Genomic DNA, 18,690 nt, shown 5'->3' on the forward strand with positions numbered 1-18,690 from the left:
CATCACACCTCCTCTTCCATGCTTCATGGTGGGAACCACACATGCAGAGATCATCCGTTCACCTGCTCTGCGTCTAACAAAGAAACGGCAGTTGGAACCAAAAATGTCAAGTTTGGACTCATCAGACACGAGGACAGATTTCCACAGGTCTAATGTCCATTGCTCGTGTTTCTTGGCCCAAGCGAGTCTCTTCTTCTTGCTGGTGTCCTTTAGTAGTGGTTTCTTTGCAGCAACTCAACCATGAAGGCCTGCTTAACGCAGTCTCCTTTGAACAGTTGATGTTGAGGTGTGTCTGTTACTCTGTGAAGCATTCATTTGGGCTGCAATATCAGAGGCTGGTAACACTAATGAATTTATCCTCTGCAGCAGAGGCAACTCTGGGTCTTCCTTTCCTTTGGGGGTCCTCATGAGAACCAGTTTTATCATTGCGCTTGTGGTTTTTGCGACTGCACTTGAAGAAACTATTGACTGACCTTCATGTCTTAACTTAGTGAAGGACTGTCGTTTGAGCTGTTCTTGCCATAATATGGACTTGGTATTTTACCAAATAGGGCTTCTTCTGTATACCCCCTACCTTGTCGCAACACAACTGATTGGCTCAAATGCATTTAGAAGAAAATCTATTCCACAAATGAACTTTTAACAAAAAACACCTGTTAATTGAAATACATTCCAAGTGAGGGAGACACACACACTAGAGGTCTACCGATTAATCAGAATGGCCGATTAATTAGGGCCGATTTCATAACAATCGGAAATCGGTATTTTTGGGCGCCGATTTTGCCTATTTTTTTATACCTTTATTTAACTAGGCAAGTCAGTTAAGAACACATTCTTATTTTAAATGACGGCCTGGGAACAGTGGGTCAACTGCCTTATTCAGGGGCAGAACGACAGATTTTCAACTTGTCAGCTCGGGGTTCCAATCTTGCAACCTTACAGTTAACTAGTCCAACGCTCTAACCACCTGCCTCTCATTGCACTCCACGAGGAGACTGCCTGTTACGTGAATGCAGTAAGCCAAGGTAAGTTGCTAGCTAGCATTAAACTTATCTTATGAAAAACAATCAATCAATCATAAGCACTAGTTATAACAACACATGGTTGATGATATTACTAGTTTATCTAGCGTGTCCTGCATTGTATATAACAAAAGAGCATTTGCGAAAAAAGCACAATCGTTGGACGACTGTACCTAACCATAAACACAAATGCCTTTCTTAAAATCAATACACAGAAGTATATATTTTTAAACCTGCATATTTAGCTAAAAGAAATCCAGGTTAGCAGGCAATATTAACCAGGTGAAATTGCGTCCCTTCTCTTGCGTTCATTGCACGCAGAGTCAGGGTATATGCAACAGTTTGGGCCGCCTGGCTCATTGCGAACTAATTTGCCAGAATTTTATGTAATTATGACATAACATTGAAGGTTGTGCAATGTAACAAGAATATTTAGACTTAGGGATGCCACCCGTTAGATAAAATACCGAACGGTTCCATATTTCACTGAAATAATAAACGTTTTGTTTTCGAAATGATAGTTTCCGGATTCGACCATATATTAATGACCAAAGGCTCGTATTTCTGTGTGTTATTATGTTATAATTAAGTCTATGATTTGATAGAGCAGTCTGACAGAGCGATGGTAGGCAGCAGCAGGCTCGTAAGCATTCATTCAAACAGCACTTCCGGGCGTTTTGCCAGCAGCTCTTCGCAAGCACAGCGCTGTTTATGACTTCAAGCCTATCAGCCTAATGGCTGGTGTAACCGATGTGAAATGGCTAGCTAGTTAGCGTGGTGCGCGCTAATAGCATTTCAAATGTCACTCGCTCTGAGACTTGTAGTTATTCCCCTTGCTCGGCAAGGGCCGCGGCTTTTGTGGAGCAATGGGTAACGCTGCTTCGAGTGTGGCTGTAGTCGATGTGTTCCTGGTTCGAGCCCAGGTAGGGGTGAGGAGGGGGACGGAAGCAATACTGTTACACTGGCAATACTAAAGTGCCTATAAGAACATCCAATAGTCAAAGGTATATGAAATACAAATGGTATAGAGAGAAATAGTTCTATAATTCCTATAATAATCTCAACCTAAAACTTCTTACCTGGGAATATTGAAGACTCATGTTAAAAGGAACCACAAACTTTCATTTGTTCTCATGTTCTGAGCAAGGAACTCAAACGTTAGCTTTTTTACATGGCACATATTGCATTTTTACTTCTCCAACACTTTGTTTTTGCATTATTTAAACCAAATTGAACATGTTTCATTATTTATTTGAGGCTAGGTGGATTTGTATTGATGTATTATATTAAGTTAAAATAAGTGTTCATTCAGTATTGTTGTAATTGTCATTATTACAAATAAATAAATAAATACAAATTGGCCGATTTAATCTGTATCGGCTTTTTTTGGTCCTCCAATAATCGGTATCATAATCGGTCGACCTCTCTACTTTGAAAATCATAATCGGTCGACCTCTAAAACACACACACACACACACACACACAGGTAACTCTCAAAATAAAGGAGTCACTTGAGTAAATGAGGGATACAAAGTATATTGAAAGCTGGTGCAATTAACATCCCATGTATAATAATGCCCAGTTCCCCATTATTTTGGCTACCATGGCTAGAAGAAGAGATCTCAGTGACTTTGAAAAAGTGTGTGTGTCTGACACCAGATCTTAACCTAGAACAGAACAGCTGGCAGGCATATTCACTGTAATTTTCAACCTCTCCTTGTCTCAGTCTGTAATCCCCACATGTTTTAAGATGACCACGATCTCATGCCACAATGACTACCGCCCTATGGCACTCATCTGTAATCATGAAGAGCTTTGAGAGGCTGGTTATGGCACACATCAACTCCATCATCCCAGGCACCCTAGACCCACTCCAATTTGCATACGGCCCCAACAGATCCATAGACGACGTAATCTCAATTGCACTTCACACGGCCCTCACCCACCTAGATAAGAGGTCAACTTCATTGTCCCCTCCAAGCTCGTCACCATGCTTAACTTCTTATGGGCAGGTGGGACGTCCCACATTTTATTGTGTTACAGCCTGAATTTAAAACATTTTAATTTTTTGGTCACTGGCCTACACACAATACACCATGATGAGTGGAATTATGTTTTTTGACATTTGTACAAATTAATAATCAATGAAAAGCTGAAATGTCTTGAGTCAATAAGTATTCAACCCCTTTGTTATGGCAAGCCTAAATAAGTTCATGAGTCAGCATTTACTTAACAAGTCACATAATAAGTTACATGGACTCACTCTGTGTGTCATAATAGTGTGTAACATGATGGATTTTTTAATGACTACCACATCGCTGTACCCCACACATACAATTATCTGAAAGGTCCCTCAGTTGAGCAGTGAATTTCAAAAACAGATTCAACCACAAGAACCAGGGAGGTTTTCCAATGCCTCGCATTGGTAGATGGCAAAAAATGGAATATCCCTTTGAGCATGGTGAAGTTAATAATTACACTTTGAATAGGGTATCAATACACCCAGTCACTAGAAAGATACAGACATCCTTCCTAACTCAGTTGCTGGAGAGGAAGGAAACCTCTCAAGAGATTTCACCATGAGGCCAATGGTGACTTTAAAACAATTACAGAGTTGAATGGCTGTAATAGGAGAAAACAGAGGATGGATCAACAACATTGTAGTTACTCCACAATACTAACTTAATTGACAGAGGGAAAAGAAGGAAGCATCTACAGAATACAAATATTCTAGAACATGCATCCTGTTTGCAACAATGCACCAAAGTAATACTGCAAATAATGTGGCTAAGCAAGTACCTTGTATTCAGGACAAAAAAGTTATTATGTCAGGGGCAAATCCAATACAGTACACCACTCTACATATTTTCAAGCATAATGGTTTCTGCATCATGTTATGGGTATGCTTGTAATCATTAATTAAGGAATGGAGAGTTTTTCAGTATAAAAATAAACACAATAGAGCTTTTTTTCATGTATTTAACCCTTACTTTACCAGGTAAGGTGACTGAGGACACATGCTCATTTACAGCAACAACCTGGGGAACAGTTACAGGGGAGATGAATGAGCCAATTGTAAGCTGGGGATGATTAGGTGACTACAACAGTATGAGAGCCAGATTGGGAATTTAGCCAGGACACAGGGGTTAACACCCCTACTCTTATGATACGTGCCATGGGATCTTTTAGTGAGAACAAAGAGTCAGGACACCCGTTTAACATCCCATCCCAAAGACCACGCTCTACACAGGGCATTGGGATATTTTTTTAGACTAGTGGAAAGGGTGCCTCCTACTGGCCCTCCAACACCATCTGGTCTCCTGACCAGGACCAACCCTGCTTAGCTTCCGAAGTAATCCATCAGTGGGGTGCAGTGTGGGATGCTGCTGGCCTAGAGGCAACATTCTAGAGGAAAACCTGGTTCAGTCTGCTTTCATCCAGACACTTTGGAGATGAATTCACCTTTCAGCAGGACAATAGCCTAAAACACAAGGCCGAATCTACTCTGGAGTTGCTTACCAAGAAGACAGTGAATGTTCCTGAGGGGCCAAGTTGCAGTTTTGACTTAAATCTATTTTAAACTCTATGGCAAGACTTGAAAATGTTTGTCTAGCAATGTTCAACAACCAATTTGACAGAGCTTGAAGAATTTTGACAAGAATAATGGGCAAATGTTGCACATTCCATGTGTGGATGTAGCACAACCCAGAAAGCTGCAATCGCTGCCAAAGGTGCTTCTTCGAGGTATTGACTCAGAGGTGTGAATACTTATGTAAATTTGATATTTCGGTATTTCATTTTTACATTTATATGTTGTATTATTATAATTTATTTTCAATACATTTGCAAACTTAAAAAAAATATATATATGTTTTCACTTTTTCATTATGGGGTAGTGTGTGTAGATGGTGAGAAATATATTTTTAATCCATTTTGAATTCAGGCTGTTACACAACAAAATGTGTAATAAGTCCAGGGGTATAAATACTTTCTGAAGGCACTGTGTATATGATTAAACAAAAGAAGATTCCCTTCTAGCTCTGTAGCCAGTTCAATAAACACGTGGCTCTGTGCTCCACATGATGGTACCACAACGACATCATTTCCTCAAGGATTCTACTCCACAAGGTCAAGACCAATGTTGTCCAATAGACATTTCACTCTCCCAACCAATCCATGCTAAGCCCATTCTGTTATCAGTACCATTCTCCATGCTGTATACACAAGGTGCTCCCGCCATTCAACATGCTTCTGCCCACAATGTCTAGAGACATAAGACCCCTATACATGCATGTACAAACGCTCACACCCCATTAGATTTACCCTATTACAGTTGTTTTATTCACTATGAATTGAATTGCCTGCCTCCTCTTAGCCCCTAAAGCCCCTCTATCCCTGCCCCTCTAGCCCTGCCCCTCTAGACCCTCTAGCCCTGCCCTCTAGCCCCTCTAGCCCTGCCCCTCTAGCCCTGCCCTCTAGCCCTGCCCCTCTAGCCCTGCCCCTCTAGCTCTGCCCCTCTAGCTCTGCCCCTCTAGCTCTGTCCCTCTAGCCCTGCCCCTCTAGCCTTGCCCCTCTAGCCCCTTTAGCCCTGCCCCTCTAGCCCCTCTAACCCTGCCCCTCTAGCCCCTTTTAGCTCTGCCCTCTAGCCCCTCTAGCCCTCCCCCACTAACCCTTTCCCCCATTATGTGATGTGTTGATATGGATCTGGCCAGGCGTTTTAGGGAATGACTAGGAGGAAAGGGTTACAGAACAAAGAGGGTCTGTGTGGTCTGATAACACTGCTGGTAGTGAGCCTAGCTGGAGACGTGCTTGTGTTTATCTCCCCCTCTTATCTCCAGGCCTTATCTGGCTTTAGAGGGGAGGCTTCTCTCTAAAGCAGAGGACTTTCCAAAGACAGAGCGCTTTCCGAAGACAGAGCGCTGGCTCCACAGTAAAACCTGCTTGCCTGTTTTTCCTTTTTTTTTTACACTCTATCTACACAATAGAGCTCACCATGCACACGCACACAGGCACACGCGAATAGGCACACACGAACACACACACACACACACACACACACACACAGGAACATATCATAATATACTTTATTTTTTACAATATTTTATTGATTTGTAAAAATGGTATACAAATAATGTATATACAGTACTAGTCAACAAATTTGGACACCTCCTCATTCAAGGGTTTTACTTTATTTTGACAATAGTGAAGACCTAAAAAGTATGAAATAACACATATGGAATCATGTAGTAACCAAAAAAGTGTTAAACAAATGAAAATATATTTTATATTTTAGATTCTTCAAAGTATCCACCCATTCTCTCAACCAGCTTCACCTGGAATGCAACAGTCTTGAATGAGTTCCCACATATTTTTTTATGTTTTATTTATTTCACCTTTATTTAACCAGGTAGGGAAGTTGAGAACAAGTTCTCATTTACAATTGCGACCTGGCTAAGATAAAGCAAAGCAGTTTGACACATACAACAACACAGAGTTACACATGGAGTAAATCAGACATACAGTCAATAATACAGTAGAAAAATAAGTCAAAAGGCAAAATAAAGGCAAAAAAAAGGCCATGGTGGCGAATTAAATACAATATAGCAAGTAAAACACTGAAATGGTAGATTTGCAGTGGAAGAATGTGTAAGGTAAACATAGAAATAATGGGGTGCAAAATAAATAAATAAATAAATACAGTAGGGGGAGAGGTTGTTTGGGCTAAATTATAGATGGGCTATGTACAGGTGCAGTAATCTGTGAGCTGCTCTGACAGCTGGTGCTTAATGCTAGTGAGGTAGATAAGTGTTTCCAGTTTCAGAGATTTTTGTAGGTCGTTCCAATCATTGGCAGCAGAGAACTGGAAGGAGAGGCGGCCAAAGGAAGAATTGGTTTTGGCGGTGACCAGAGAGATATACCTGCTGGAGCGCGTGCTACAGGTGGGTGCTGCTATGGTTACCAGCGAGCTGAGATAAGGGGGGACTTTACCTAGCAGGGTCTTGTAGATGACCTGGAGCCAGTGGGTTTGGCGGCGAGTATGAAGCGAGGGCCAGCCAACGAGAGCGTACAGGTCACAGTGGTGGGTAGGGTATGGGGCTTTGGTGACAAAATTGATGGCACTGTGATAGACTGCATCCAAGGATGCTTTGTTGTGAAATAGGAAGCCAATTCTAGATTTAACTTTGGATTGGAGATGTTTAACCAGACACCTAGGTATTTGTAGTTGTCCACATATTCTAAGTCAGAACCGTCCAGAGTAGTGATGTTGGACAGGCGGGCAGGTGCAGGCAGCGATCGGTTGAAGAGCATGCATTTAGTTTTACTTGTATTTAAGAGCAATTGGAGGCCACGGAAGGAGAGTTGTATGGCATTGAAGCTCGTCTGGAGGTTAGTTAACACAGTGTCCAAAGAAGGGCCAGAAGTATACAGAATGGTGTCGTCTGCGTAGCGGTGGATCAGAGACTCACCAGCAGCAAGAGCGACATCATTGATGTATACAGAAAAGAGAGTCGGTCCAAGAATTGAACCCTGTGGCACCCCCATAGAGACTGCCAGAGGCCCGGACAACAGGCCCTCCGATTTGACACACTGAACTCTATCAGAGAATTAGCTGGTGAACCAGGCGAGGCCATCATTTGAGAAACCAAGGCTGTCGAGTCTGCCGATGAGGATGTGGTGATTGACAGAGTCGAAAGCCTTGGCCAGGTAAATGAATACGGCTCACAGTATTGTTTCTTATCGATGGCGATTAAGATATAGTATGATATCGTACATATGCGGTCCAACTCATCCCACACCATCTCAATTGGGTTCAGGTCGTGTGATTGTGGAGGCCAGGTCATCTGATGCAGCACTCCATCACTCGTCGTCTTGGTCAAATAGCCCTTACACAGCCTGGAGGTGTGTTGGGTTATTGTCCTGTTGAAAAATAAATGATAGTGGGACTAAGCGCAAACCAGATGGGATGGCGTATCGCTGCAGCATGCTGTGGTAGCCATGCTGGTTAAGTGTGCCTTGAATTCTAAATAAATCATTGACAGTGTCACCAGCAAAGCATCGACACACCATCACACCTCCTCCATGCTTCACGGGAAGCACACATGCAGAGATAATCCGTTCACCTACTCTGCGTCTACAAAAACACGAGAGTTGGAACCCAAAATCTCAATTTGGACTCAGATCAAAGGACAGATTTCCACCAGTCTAATGCCCATTGCTCATGTTTCTTACCCCTACTTTGTCACAACACAACTGATTAGCTCTATCGCATTAAGAAGGAAAACAATTCCACAAATTAACTTTTAACAAGGCACACCTTAATTGAAATGCATTCCAGGTGACTACCTCATGATTGAGAGAATGCCAAGAATGTGCAAAGCTGTCATCAAGGTAAAAGGTGGCTACTTTGAAGAATCTCAAAATTTTTAACACTTTTTTGGTTATTAGAATTCCGTATGTGTTATTTCATAGTTTTGATGTCTTCACAATTCACAATTTTTCTACAATGTTGTAGAAAATAGTAAAAATTAAGAAAAACCCTGGAATGAGTAAGTGTGTCCAAATGTTTGACTGGCATATTTATTTATTGTAGTAGCGTAAGGTAACACTAGTCGGCTGTACCTGCACCAAAACTCCGGTATTTAAATCCTATAGCTTGTTCTTCATTTTCTTTTTAAATAATGAGCCAAAATATGCTGGAGACAGTCAAGTTCACATCTGTACACAGGAGTGTGTCACCACTCCATGTCATAATAGCAGCAGCCTAATGATAACACCATCATGTCCCAAAGTAGTGTCCTGTGTGTTTCTACTGTATCGACTGTTTCTTCTGCTTAGCGTTAGGGGGTTTTCTCTGTACGGTTCATATGTAGGCTGCAAAGTCACACGAGTCAGACAGCTCTCCTCATTTTTTAAATAATTTCCTTCATTTGAGTCATTTGAATAAATGCTGCTGTTTAGAACATAGTGGTTTGAATGCCATGCCAAGTCTGACCTTTGCAACTCACACATACATTAGCCTCATACATAATTCATGAGCTCCTTGAACTCATATTCCCAGGGTCCTCTGCTCCACTCAGAATTCAGCGGCCCCTCTCCTCTGTAGTTCTGGTTAAGTGTGAAACAGCTAGGAACACTCCCAGAGGGCATGCTTGGTGGCCATAGCTACGAGCTAGTGGAACAGGGTCTCTCGGGGTGCTTCAAGGAACCTGACTTTCACTACAGACTGATATTGGAGGTTGGAGAGAGAGAGGGAGGGAGGGACAGATAGAGAGGGGGGTAGGGGGTAGGTAGAGAGAGGGGGAGAGCGAGAGGAGTGGTGGGGTCAGGCTCAGGTTGAAAGTGTTTTTTCTGGTGCTAGTAACATTTAACGTGGAGGAAAAGGCCTGTTTCTTCTCATCTAGCTGTGTGCTTGGTTCAGCAACACAACTATCACGGCTATTAAGAATACGACTGACTCGTAAACTTCCAGCTAGATAGTCAGACAATGGCGTTAAGGGCAAACCATTTCCATGATGGAGAGAGAATAAAATACCACTCCGTTCCCTGCACTTTTAAAGTGAGACAGACATTGATGTTTCACAATTGCCATCGCTGCTGTAGTTTTGCAGCAGATGCGTTTCACTCCAATCCATTCTGCGTGGAACGTGTATGATTGTCCTTTTGTTTCGCTCTGTCTGTACTGTTGGTCCTCTCCGCTCATCCCCCTTCCATTACCCTAGCTGTTAAACAGGGTCCTGGAGGTTACATTTAGAAAAGCCTGCCAGTAATTGTCCAGTTCCCCTCAGTGAATTGACTGGCACACAAACCGCCATTGTATTGGCGAAGCAAAGAGCCATTAAAAAATTCTGAATCTGAGGATAGTGTTTGAATGGATGTGTCACATCAAGGTAAACACTGTGCTTTGGCTATTCAGAGAGGCAGGAGAGCTCCCCTATTCACACTCATATCGCTGCTATTCAGAGAGGCAGGAGAGCTCCCCTATTCACACTCATATCGCTGCTATTCAGAGAGGCAGGAGAGCTCCCCTATTCACACTCATTTTGCTGCTATTCAGAGACGGAGATTGTCAGCTGGGTGAGTCATCATTGTCTCTGCCTCAACGTCCATTCTCTCTCTCTAGGATTATTAAGTAGTGTGTTTGGTAAACTAGTGTTGCTAGCTATAAAATATATACCGGTCATCACAGCTGTGTGTGTGTGTGTTGGATGTGTGACGTGTATGTGTGTGAAATATCCGTTGCAGCCTATTCCTCCACTCTTGACACTCGTGAGGGTATTCAGTGGTGTCCTTCAGTGTGTGGTGAGGTGACTGATAAAATGTCTGCTAAAAGACGTCCTCACAAAAGCTGAGTCACACACCCTCTGCCTGGAGGACGCACTCAAGGGACAGTCCGGCTTGAAATGGAGCTCTTGGGGTGCTTCTCAGTACTATGAAGATGCTTCCTGTCCTCGTCCTGACATGTGAGTCTGTGTCTGTATGTCTGTTTGATCTTCTTTTCTAAATATTTTAACATCGGCTACTGATGAAACCCAATGAAACAGTTCCTGCTGTGAAGGGATGTTTTAAGACATAAAACAAAATGCCAACCACATCCGACAGAAAACCAACTGATAAAGATTGCACAATGCATAGTTGGAAATATAGTGTGTGTAATATTATATTGAACATTTCCAACATGTTAAACATTTAAGGTAATTGGTTTTGTTCATGAAACACAATTATTTATAATGTTGCACTGTCACAACACAGCAGCAACTAACAATCACGATCAATAACAAACACAATGGCTCTGTTGCATGTGATCAATAGAAATCAAATGCACTTTGACTTCACATATTTCTCTGTTGTGATTGGACATGTCCCTTGAAGCAGAATCAAAGTAGAGCAGAGAGAATTTGACAGTTGTAGGGGAGAGTGTATAGCAACAGTGCTTGGGGAGAGTGTATGATGTGAGTGACAGTGCTAGGGGAGAGTGTATGATGTGAGTGACAGCGCAAGGGGAGAGAGTATGATGTGAGTGACAGTGCTAGGGGAGAATGTATAATGTGAGTGACAGTGCTAGGGGAGAGAGTATGATGTGAGTGACAGTGCTAGGGGAGAGAGTATAATGTGAGTGACAGTGCTAGGAGAGAGTGTATAATGTGAGTGACAGTGCTAGAGGAGAGTGTATAATCTCAGTGACAGTGCTAGGGGAGAGTGTATAATCTCAGTGACAGTGCTAGGGGAGAATGTATGATGTGAGTGACAGTGCTAGGGGAGAGTGTATGATGTGAGTGACAGTGCTAGGGGAGAGAGTATAATGTGAGTGACAGTGCTAGGGGGAGAATGTATGATGTGAGTGACAGTGCTAGGGGAGAGTGTATAATCTCAGTGACAGTGCTAGGGGAGAGTGTATAATCTCAGTGACAGTGCTAGGGGAGAATGTATGATGTGAGTGACAGTGCTAGGGGAGAGTGTATAATCTCAGTGACAGTGCTAAGGGAGAATGTATGATGTGAGTGACAGTGCTAGGGGAGAGTGTATGATGTGAGTGACAATGCTAGGGGAGAGAGTATAATGTGAGTGACAGTGCTAGGGGGAGAATGTATGATGTGAGTGACAGTGCTAGGGGAGAGTGTATAATCTCAGTGACAGTGCTAGGGGAGAGTGTATAATCTCAGTGACAGTGCTAGGGGAGAATGTATGATGTGAGTGACAGTGCTAGGGGAGAGTGTATAATCTCAGTGACAGTGCTAAGGGAGAATGTATGATGTGAGTGACAGTGCTAGGGGAGAGTGTATGATGTGAGTGACAATGCTAGGGGAGAGAGTATAATGTGAGTGACAGTGCTAGGGGGAGAATGTATGATGTGAGTGACAGTGCTAGGGGAGAGTGTATAATCTCAGTGACAGTGCTAGGGGAGAGTGTGTGATGTGAGTGACAGTGCTAGGGGAGAGTGATCATCTGAGTGACAGTGCTAGGGGAGAGTGATCGTCTGAGTGACAGTGCTAGGGGAGGGTGTGTGATGTGAGTGACAGTGCTAGGGGAGAGTGATCATCTGAGTGACAGTGCTAGGGGAGAGTGATCGTCTGAGTGACAGTGCTAGGGGAGAGTGATCGTCTGAGTGACAGTGCTAGGGGAGAGTATGTGATGTGAGTGACAGTGCTAGGGGAGAGTGATCATCTGAGTGACAGTGCTAGGGGAGAGTGATCGTCTGAGTGACAGTGCTAGGGGAGGGTGTGTGATGTGAGTGACAGTGCTAGGGGAGAGTGATCATCTGAGTGACAGTGCTAGGGGAGAGTGATCGTCTGAGTGACAGTGCTAGGGGAGTGTGTGTGATGTGAGTGACAGTGCTAGGGGAGCGTGATCGTCTGAGTGACAGTGCTAGGGGAGAGTGATCGTCTGAGTGACAGTGCTAGGGGAGAGTATGTGTGGGCCTGTAATCTGTTGATCTTGACTGGTAGTTTAGGGACGACAAGATGCAGGCCCCATATCAGCAGTAATGACTAAATCTAATGTCACAGCACTCTGGTGACCACCACTGGGAAAGGTGTGTGAGAGTCTTGTTTGTGAGAGTATTGGAGCCATTTTTCCCCTGTGGAAATCCAGTGTGTCCTATGTAGTCTACAAGACCACATAATATCATCCGACATAACAGTATGCATTATGAGAAAGGTCGTGATGAGGGAAAGTGCCGTTTGAAACTACAGGTCCCCTTATCTTAAACACAGGACGTGTATTTGCTTTGGGATTACAGGAAACCCACACAGAACAACAGTGGGAACATGGCTTGGATGAGCTGATTGCTTTAACGCAGTGTCTCCTTACAGTTCTCTGTCAGCTGGAGGGTGATTAGAGCTCACTTTGGGAGGGGGACTCTGGGACGTTGTGGACTCGTGTTCCCCTGCCCTGACTCGGGGTGGAGCCTTCAGAAGCACCCCACGCTCCCCCACTCCCCACCTCCAACAATTACAGATTAGCTTCTCTGCCATTCCATCAGTGACACAAAAGCTCTCCAGTTGCAAAGAACAGGTTTTAACTGGGTGTTGTGGGTAGTGTAGAAACGTTGTGCTTCTAAATTAGAACTAAGAGACAATATGTCTTTGTTTGTTATTGTATTCAGCCAGGCTTTGCCACATGACTTTGTATCCAGGGGCTTTATTCAATGCAATGTAACATTAAAAACAGTTTAAAATGGCGATCTAACGATCCCACATTCTACATGACGTATCCATGTTTGTTCTATAAACATTCTACATTTCTATCTGAAAATACTGTACAGTTTCACCCTCCTCTATAACCCCAGGGTTTTCTTTTCAGAAGCACTGTCACTGTCACCCTCCTGTGTAAAGTGACATCCCTCAGGGCATTCTCCCATTTCTGCTGACTCCCCGTCCTGTTGGAACTGTGACAGAGGTTAGCCCAGTGTGTCTGTGGCTGAAGTATCTTGCCCTTTTGAGAAATAACAGCAATACTTCCCCCAATCCTTCCCCCTCAGATCCCTGAGCAAATGAAATTATATACCTTAACCTTTCCTGGCACCATTTCAAGGGGTTATGCCAGTCCTCTCTATTAGTTAGCTGTTAATAGCCTCTTTTGGTGCTGTTTAGATTGTATTTCAGCCCAATATTAGTGTTTAACATGAAGTGTCATTGAAATATCATGGCTAATCATATGCGTGTCCCTCGTCCGTGCTTAATTGGAGGTCTAATCATAGTGACATTGACAGTAATGAGTTCAGTCACTCTAGATGACTGAGATTCCAGCTGAAGGTGGTTGTGTGTGTGTGCCATTGTCCTTCAGCCTGGGCAGCTAGTTTCCCAGTCTAACTAACACTCCCCTGCACCCAGGGCACAATACAGCCTTTTCCATTTTGTACCCTGCTCATTCTCCAGACCGTTTTCTAGTACGGAAGGAACATAATCCCACAAGTGCCAGACTTCGCTATAACTAGTCTTCTGTTTGGTTGGTACAAGAGGTATAAGTTCTGATCCCAAAGTCAGAAGAGGCTATGCCTGACCTAGCATTTAAGACCATCTTTTTTACACCCAACTGGTGCAACCGGCCCCAGGGGTGTTTACTGTGTAAGGGTGGATTGTTCCGTTTACCCCAACCAATCATAATGGGCTTTGACCTTCGTCTGGTATTCCATGCAGGTTACTGAACCAGTCACTGGCTGAAGCAGTAGTCTCAAGGCTGAGGAGCTGGACTCACTCACTAACCAGCTAGGAATATTTCTGGAGCTTGATTTATGACGTCTGAGTGTAGGAGAAGAGAGGGATGGTGAAACAGGGATGAATCATTCCCCATGTTTAGAGTTGAAGAGCAGGGCTTGGTTAAACTGAACTGGAGGGAGTGTCTCTCAACTCTGTGGAATAGTTTGTTAAAATGATGGAACATTCTAGTTTCTTATGGCATTTCTCTTTTTTCCTATTGTGTGAACTTTCATTTGATATTTCCTTCTGACCATTCTCTTTTGACCACTACTGTTTTTTCCTACACTGAGATCGACAATAGATTTAGATTAGTGCTCCCGAATAGCGTAGCGGTCTAAGGCACTGCATCTCAGTGCAAGAATAGTCACTATAGTCCCTGGTTTGAATCCAGGCTGTATCACATCCGGCCGTGATTGGGAGTCCCGAAGGGCGGCAATTGGCCCAGCATCGTCCGGGTTTGGCCGGTGTAGGCCGTCATTGTAAATAAGAATTTGTTCTTAATTGACTTGCCTAGTTAAATAAAGGTTCAATAAATACAAAATATGAAATAATTAGTACATCTGAGTTGGCTAAATCGACAATATTATGCTGTGCCTGTGTGTGTTACATGTAAAGTTAACTACCGTGGTTGTTGATTGGCTGAGAGAAAACACTTGTCTAAAGTCTACAGTGTCCTCATTTTATCTCCAGTATTCTCTTGGAAATGGGCAAACATTAGACTTGGAAATGATGTTTGATTCAGTGGAGACACTTCACTACCTAACTAGTACCAGGAAAGGAAAGGCCTCGGAGCGACAGGCAGTCACACGGAGCGACAGGCAGCCACACGGAGCTTGATAAATATATAATGTTGTAATTATCATTAGCCGAGGTACTCAGCCGAGAGCCGGGAGATTTCAGAAACAAGTGTTTGTGATATGCCCTGGAAGAGGGATATTGTATTTTAGATGAGTTGAAAAAACAAATATCATTGACGACGTGGCATTAGAGGATTCAGTCAGATTTAGTTTGTGTCTGTTGTTGTCTGGTTGTGTTTCCAGTGCAAGGCTGCTGCAGGCCCCATGCTGGCTGAGTAAAGATGTAAAGGGAAATGCTACAGGCCTTTTCCTCTCTCTAGCTGCTGTTCTGACTGTCTGTCTGCACCAATAAATGAAGCCTCTCGGGTCGGCTCTGGGCTGAAATGCCACTTCGGATCCCCTATAGTGGCTGAACCTTCCAGGTCTTGTTATCCCCTGACCAGCTCACAATGAACCTCATCACTTCCTGTGGATATCCTCGGCTGATTGGCATGTCTAACCTTAGCTGCTGTGATTGGCTAAAAAGGGCTCGTTTCCCTCTGGTGATTGGACTGGCTTTGTGGTGGCTGTCACCCCCTAGTTGATTTGATTGGCAGCCCAGCGTGAGCCCAACTGATCGGCAGTGCCGTGCCCCAGAGCACCATGCAAGCTGTTGGGAGCAGCTGCCACGAGGGCCAGCCACTTGATGTGGAAATGGTTTTGATAAATAATATAATAGTGGTAATACCCAGCTGCTTTTGGGGCCACGTGACCTCAGTGCCACAGAGTCCGCCCCAATAATGACTTCATGGAGTCCCATGATTGGCGTATGCATTATTAACCCCGCTCTACACAAGTACACACACACACACACACACACACACACACACACACACACACACACACACACACACACACACACACACATAGCCCTCAGAGGTATACCCCCCACTGTGCACCATCACCGCCACAAGTGGCCTCATATGGGCAATCCAAATATCATCTTCTCCTGTTCTTCCTGTATTCCATGAATCCGTGCGTCTCAGAAGATACTCCTGTAGAACTAGCATTAGGCAGGTTGGTTGGTGACCCATGTATCCTGTCTGGCTCTATAAGGACCATGTATCCTGTCTGGCTTTATAAGGACCATGTATTCAGTCTGGCTTTATAAGGACCATGTATTCAGTCTGGCTTTATAAGGACCATGTATTCAGTCTGGCTCTATAAGGACCATGTATTCAGTCTGGCTTCATACGGACCATGTATTCAGTCTGGCTTTATAAGGACCTTGTATTCAGTCTGGCTCTATAAGGACCATGTATTCAGTCTGGCTTTATAAGGACCATGTATTCAGTCTGGCTCTATAAGGACCATGTATTCAGTCTGGCTTTATAAGGACCATGTATTCAGTCTGGCTTTATAAGGACCATGTATTCAGTCTGGCTTTATAAGGACCATGTATTCAGTCTGGCTTTATAAGGACCATGTATTCAGTCTGGCTTTATAAGGACCATGTATTCAGTCTGGCTTTATAAGGACCATGTATTCAGTCTGGCTTTATAAGGACCATTTATTCAGTCTGGCTCTATAAGGACCATGTATTCAGTCTGGCTCTATAAGGACAATGTATTCAGTCTGGCTCTATAAGGACCATGTATTCAGTCTGGCTTTATAAGGACCATGTATTCAGTCTGGCTTTATAAGGACCATGTATTCAGTCTGGCTTTATAAGGACCATGTATTCAGTCTGGCTTTATAAGGACCATGTATTCAGTCTGGCTTTATAAGGACCATTTATTCAGTCTGGCTCTATAAGGACCATGTATTCAATCTGGCTTTATAAGGACCATGTATCCTGTCTGGCTCTATAAGGACCATGTATTCAGTCTGGCTTTATAAGGACCATGTATCCTGTCTGGCTCTATAAGGACCATGTATTCAGTCTGGCTTTATAAGGACCATGTATCCTGTCTGGCTCTATAAGGACCATGTATCCTGTCTGGCTCTATAAGGACCATGTATTCAGTCTGGCTTTATAAGGACCATGTATCCTGTCTGGCTCTATAAGGACCATGTATCCTGTCCTGCTCTGTAAGGACCATGTATCCTGTCCTGCTCTATAAGGACCATGTATTCAGTCTGGCTCTATAAGGACCATGTATTCAGTCTGGCTTTATAAGGACCATGTATTCAGTCTGGCTTTATAAGGACCATGTATCCTGTCTGGCTCTATAAGGACCATGTATTCAGTCTGGCTTTATAAGGACCATGTATCCTGTCTGGCTCTATAAGGACCATGTATCCTGTCTGGCTCTATAAGGACCATGTATTCAGTCTGGCTTTATAAGGACCATGTATTCAGTCTGGCTCTATAAGGACCATGTATCCTGTCCTGCTCTGTAAGGACCATGTATCCTGTCCTGCTCTATAAGGACCATGTATTCAGTCTGGCTTTATAAGGACCATGTATTCAGTCTGGCTTTATAAGGACCATGTATTCAGTCTGGCTTTACAAGGACCATGTATTCAGTCTGGCTTTATAAGGACCATGTATCCTGTCTAGCTGTGGAGAGATGACTCTGTTGTAAGTTGCCTCTCTGAGTGATGACTAATTGCTCATTGGCTAGTTTAATGCTCCAGCTGCGCAGTAGAATATATAGTCCTCTCTCTCTCTCCCTTTCTATTACATTTAATTGTCATTTTTTCATTATATCCATCTCTACAAAACTAAAGGGTCTTTCTCTACTGAAGGGGTTCAATCCAACCTGAAACGATTCCTGGTATCTGTCTGGTGACTGATGATGCAATGGTCATCATAGTGCTAATTGCATTAAATTCTTCCAGGTTTTAATCTCAACTGCTGTATGTTATATGTACAGTACCAGTCAAAAGTTTGGACACACCTACTCATTCCAGGGTTTCCTTTATTTTTACTATTTTCTACATTGTGGAATAATAGTGAAGACTTCTAAACAATGAAATAACACATATGGAATCATGTTGTAACCAAAAACGCGTTAATCAAATCAAAATATATTTTATATTTGAGATTCTTCAAAGTAGCCACCCTTTGCACACTCTTGGCATTCTCTCAACCAGCTTCATGAGGTAGTCACCTGGAATGCATTTCAATTAACAAGTGTGCCTTGTTAATTTGTTGAATTTCTTTCCTTAATGCATTTGAGCCAATCAGTTGTGTTGTGACAAGTAGGTGGGGTTTACAGAAGATAACCCTATTTGGTAGAATTGCAAGTTTGTATTATGGCAAGAACAAATAAGCAAAGAGAAACGACATTCCATCATTACTTTAAGACATGAAGGTCAGTCAATACATACGGAAAATTTCAAGGACTTTGTGCAGTTGCAAAAACCATCAAGCGCTATTATGAAACTGTCTCTCATGAGGACCGCCACAGGAAAGACCCAGAGTTACCTTTGCTGCAGAGGATAAGTTCATTAGAGTTACCAGCCTCAGAAATTGCAGCCCAAGATAATGCTTTACGGAGTTCAAGTAACAGACACATCTCAACAACAACTGTTCAGAGCAGACGTGTACAGTGCCTTGCGAAAGTATTCGGCCCCCTTGAACTTTGCGACTTTTTGCCACTTTTCAGGCTTCAAACATAAAGATATAAAACTGTATTTTTTTGTGAAGAATCAACAACAAGTGGGACACAATCATGAAGTGGAACGGCA

The 18,690-nt window shown here is 43.2% G+C and overlaps 1 protein-coding gene across 13 annotated transcripts in view; it reads left to right on the forward strand.

Moving 5' to 3' along the window:
- Positions 1-18,690, forward strand: part of msi1a (musashi RNA binding protein 1a) — a 330,671-nt gene that overhangs the window by 159,793 nt on the left and 152,188 nt on the right. The gene's annotated exons all lie outside the window — the stretch shown is intronic.

Source organism: Oncorhynchus mykiss, chromosome 24 (genome assembly GCF_057628025.1).
Source record: "Oncorhynchus mykiss isolate SJ-2025 chromosome 24, ASM5762802v1, whole genome shotgun sequence".
In the NCBI taxonomy this organism is placed as follows: Eukaryota; Metazoa; Chordata; class Actinopteri; order Salmoniformes; family Salmonidae; genus Oncorhynchus; species Oncorhynchus mykiss.